A 5227-nucleotide genomic window follows, 5' to 3' on the forward strand; every position below is an offset into this window, starting at 1 on the left:
AAAAAGCTCACCCCCCCCCCCCACCGCCTGTGTGAAGGAAGTGTCACTATCTAGTCTTTAATAATACGTTGAACTGGCTGGAGTTATGAACTGTGTATGTGACCACCAGTGTTTCCTAATTATTATGTGTACGTGTATGTGACCACCAGTGTTTCCTAATTATGCCAACAAATGAAACTAGAAATATATTCATGGGGGACAGAATTACATGTGCACTGAGAATTTTGATGCTGGGCCCCACCAGTTTCTACTGTCAAAAAGACAAGCTGACTTTTAGACTGGATAGTGGCCAATGCGCTACCAAAATGATGCAAAGCTTTGGCTGCTTGCACAGAACTCCCTTGCTTACACATCGCTTCTCTGAATTGTAGCTTTGATGTGCTTGTTACAGAGCTGCTGAAGAATATACAATCACATACCATCTTATAACATTCAGAATGGGTTTCCTTAAGACTGGCCTGTCATACCAGAAAGATTCTCTCTTTATGATGTTGGCCTTTGTCAGCAAGAGCCTGCTTCATCAGATGTGTGAAGTGGATTGAGGATTTGGTAGGAATTTGAGTACATAACGTGAAGTATGATGAAAATGTGAAGTATGATGAAAATGTGAAGTATGATTTAAAAGAAACAAGTTCACAAAGCATAAAATCTAGAGATGACGAATACAACAAATGACAAATAGAGATGACAAATATAAAAGGAACTAACCATTACGCCTTCGTATACTGATAAACAGTCATTACTGTGGAATACATTGCCAGTGGAAGTAATGAGGGCCATGACCACATATAGCATTAAAAGGCGATTAGATGGTTAAGTCCATCAGTGTCTATTCACCATGGTCACTAAAAGACATCTCCACATTCAGAAGCAGTAGCCCTGAATGCCAGTGCTATGAGGTAGTACCAGGGGGAGGCCGTAGCCTGTCTGCCCTGTTAGCCATTCAGGAGAACCAGTTGGCTGCTGCGCAAAACAGGATACTGGACTAGATGGACTATTGGTCTGAACTAGTGTTCTTGTATAGTATCACTTAAAGAATCTCAGTGCTCTGTCTTGTCCCCCCCCCCAAAAAAATGTTTTCCTTCAGTACAGTAATTTTGAGGTTTGCGCCCATATATTGCCCATGTAGACTGATTCTACCATATTAGTGTTGTATTTCCATGACTGGATTATTTAAATGTTCATCATCTTGTCAAAATACTTTTTTAGCCTTAGGTAAAGGTTTCCCTTGCTCGAAAGCCAGTCGAATCCAACTCTAGGGGGCGGTGCTCATCTCCGTTTCCAAGGCGACGAGCCAGCGTTGTCCAAAGACATTTCAGTGGTCATGTGGCCAGCATGACTAAATGTCGAGGCACACGGAACGCTGTTACCTTCCCACTGAAGTGGTACCTATTATTTATCTACTTGCAATTTCTTGCTTTCGAACTGCTAGGTTGGCAGGAGCTGGGGCCAGAGACGGGAGCTCACTCCGTGACGCAGTACTCAGGTCTCGAACTGCCAAACTACAGACCTTCCAGTCTGCAGCTCAGCGTCTTAACCTCTGAGCCACCGCAGCCCTTTAGCCTTAGTAAATAGTAAAAAAGCATTGTCGGCAGGTGGTATATTAGATGATGTGCAGGCAGATGAGCTCTTGTTAGACCACTATGTACATTATCAGAATAGAAGGCAACACAGCTGGCTCCAGAGTTTTGAACAAGGGACTTATTTCCTGTGCACTTATACTTCAGGTGATGTACATGTAAGCTACTTACAGGCATGCCTCAGCCTGCTTGAAAGCCACAGACTGTCTAGCACAGGATGCTTCCAAAGAATTATTTTAAAGGACTTCTGCAAGCACAATAACCAACTAGAAGATGAGAAACATACTAATCACACAACGAATATAATGAATTACTTTATACAATCAAATATTTCCCATAGGACATAATGTAAATAGTAAGCTTTTAAATAAGAGGATGCTTGGGATTCATATGTGAATGGCAGGGGACACTGTTCCGAATTTTGCTTTACAAGAAAGTCATTAGGAACAACACTCTCAGCCTAACCAACCTCACAGGGTTGTTGTGAGGACAAAATGGAAGAAAGGAGAACGATGTGAGCTGTTTTGGGTGCTCACTGGGGAGAAATGAAACACTAACAACAATTTCTAGAATAAGGTATCATGGCTCAAGTATTTCCAACAGTCATGCCTTCCTTATGAAGGGAAATTATGCATGAGAGGCAGAACACACGTTTAAGTGTGCCTTCCTTATGAAGGGAAATTATGCATGTGAGGCAGAACACACGTTTATGTAGCTGCCCGAGATCCTAGGAGCAGAGAGTCATTCACGGTGCTGGCGGAAAGTGCTCTCAATCACAGCCCACTTATAGCAACCCTGCAGGGTTTTCAAGGCCAGAGACCTTCAGAGGTGGATTAGCTGGCCTCCATCTAGGGCCCCTTTCTTGGGGGTCTCCCATCCAAATACTAGCCAGGGTCGACCCCTGCTTAGCTTCCAAGATCTGACGAGATCGGGCTACCCTGCGCTAGCTATAGAAACCCTAAAAAAATAAGCCCCATCTCCTTCACCAACGTCTATAGAAGGCATTAACATCATCGCTCCCTTTCTCTCCTTTGCACTTCACATCTGCTCTTGCACTGAGTCACCCTATTTGAAAAATTGGGGGAACTCAGCTCTTGCCATCTCTGAGCTGCCCAGACGTGTCCGCAGGGGGGGTGTGATTCTCTCTAAACAATTGCAAATCGTTGCATTCTCTCGCAAATCCAAGACCGCCGCGATTTCCGGATTGCCCTGATGGTTTGCCGGCTTCACTCGGGGGCGGGGCGACAAAGGAAGTTTGCATAATATATGCATGCAAGTTTAACAGGCTGCTGTAAGCTACTCTGTTAAAAAGAGCCGTTCCTTTAAAATATTCCAGACATGGCAATGAAAGGCTTTTTGCCTAAGTAAAATGGATTTGTTTCAGGCGAGCGGATACGCGCTCTGACTTGCTCACCGTATCCTGGAAAACAGCTCCTCTGGCAGGGGTTTATATAACAGTTAACACCCCTCTCTTTGCAAGGCGTTCTGAAGACCTGCTCTCCAGGCTACAAGCGGAGGACGCTGGTTCCTCTTGGGCCAAAAGCCCGCCTAGGGGAAAGTCCCCGGACCCCTGGCAGAGAGTGCCGCGCGCTACCTAGTGCGCAACAACCCGTCTCGCTGGCTCACAACACCCCGCCAAGAAGTCCCTCGGGCCGAGCGGGTGAGCGCGGGAGGGGCCTCTCGTCAAGTCCTCCATAGTTACGCAGGTAGTGCGCAAGGACCTCCTTCTCAAAGGAGCAACCGCACCAACAGAACGGGGCTCATTCTCGGACCGCCTGTTCCCTTTTGGCCACGTTTAGTTCTCCAGCTTTAATTACGGAGTTAAAACTAAGGCGTGAATCAAGGGCTTACTTCCGTGTCAATCTAGTTGTCCTGCAGCTTTGCATGTATGGATGGCAGAGTTAGACACGCCCCATCCTGTCCCGCAAAGTTAAATTGGAGTTTATCTGTTTTTGCTTTCTCCACGAAGAATCACGGGAAACACTTTGAGCGGTGACTGAGGTTTATTCCCTCGACAGGAAATTTACAGTTGGGCCGGGGGAGCATTGTTCAACTACTGTCCCCTGAATGGGACAAAGGAAAAGCCGAATGTACACGGATGGTCTCATGAACATCACTAGTTTTCTTTTCACAGAAATCTCCCAGTAACAGGTGGTTAGCCCTCTCTGTTGTCTGTATCCCCCTAAAAAAGATACTGAGTGTAAAATATTTCTGTGACACAGAAAAAAGATTCGAGCCACAGATCATAATTTTTACATGCAGTTCTCCAGAATCCACTGCCAGTTTATAGCACCCCATCTATGTCCACAAACACACTTTAAAAATCACAGTCCTAGTGCTTCAGGGAACAAACTGGTACAAAAGCAAATCTAGGGCACAGATCATCATGATTTTTATAAGCAATTAAATGAAACAATGCACTTTTAAACCACAAATTGCATCAATATTTACAAACTGCATTTAAAAGAAAAGAAAGATCCTGGCCTTCATGGTGGTGCCAAGGTACAAAAGCATGAATCCAAGGCATGGATCCTCATGGCTCTTCACAACTTCCACAAAATACACTGCATGATTATATATCACACTCACAAATAACAAGAAAAGGCATGGCTCCAGTTTTTTGTACCAATGCCACAACACAAGAACATGGATTTAACACAAGAACACAACACAAAAACATGCTATTTAAGGAAGCACCTTGCCAGAGGCAGAGCAGACCCAGCCGAGCTCTGAGCACTAGCAGGAGACAGAGCTGCTAGAGGAGTGAGTGTTTTTTTTTTACTTGCTTTCAGCTGAGGCTATTGTGTGGGAGGACTGTATTTGGGAGTGTGTGAAAGCAATTAGAGTTGTTGCAGAGTCCTGGCTGCTTGAGAGAGGGAGAGGAAAGGGCATTGTTGGACTGTGATTGACTGTAATTCAGTATTTAAGAAAGCACCTTGCCAGAGGCATGAGCCAAGGGACTCTAGACTAGGGGCTCTGTAAGAAGAGCCAGAAAGCCAAGGCCCTAGGCTCTTTGTCTTCCCCGTAAGGTAAGTTGACTTCGACAAGAAAATCCACATAAATACAAAGGGGGATTATAATTACTTATTTTAAAAGAATTATGAAGACAGAATGCCAGCAGGGGGTTGGGGGCTATCCAGTGTTTTGCATGGAGTGTCACATGTATGACTATCTGCCCACTGGACAGAAGTCTTGGGTGTGTGCTCGGTGCAAGGAGCTCCTGGTTCTCATGGAACATGTTTGCTCTCTTGAGGCCAAGGTGGCTGACCTGAAGAAGCAGAGACAGTCAGTTAGGCACACAGAAAAGACTCTTGGGGACTTGATAGATATGTCCCACTCTGGATCTGGCAGCCCCGCTATCAGGGAGCATGAGGGTCAAGGAGAAACAGGGCACCGTGCTAAGGATAAGGGGAATATGCCCTCAGAAGGGACCTCTTCCCCAGCTGGTGAGCGGGTATCCTTTCGCACCAAGGAACCATCCCTGGGCAGGGTGGGAGGGGGACCCGCTATCAGGGAGCATGAGGGTCAAGGAGAAACAGGGCACCGTGCTAAGGATAAGGGGAATATGCCCTCAGAAGGGACCTCTTCCCCAGCTGGTGAGCGGGTATCCTTTCGCACCAAGGAACCATCCCTGGGCAGGGTGGGAG

The sequence above is a fragment of the Gekko japonicus genome, unplaced genomic scaffold (genome assembly GCF_001447785.1).
Source record: "Gekko japonicus isolate JY-2015 unplaced genomic scaffold, Gekko_japonicus_V1.1 scaffold185, whole genome shotgun sequence".
In the NCBI taxonomy this organism is placed as follows: Eukaryota; Metazoa; Chordata; class Lepidosauria; order Squamata; family Gekkonidae; genus Gekko; species Gekko japonicus.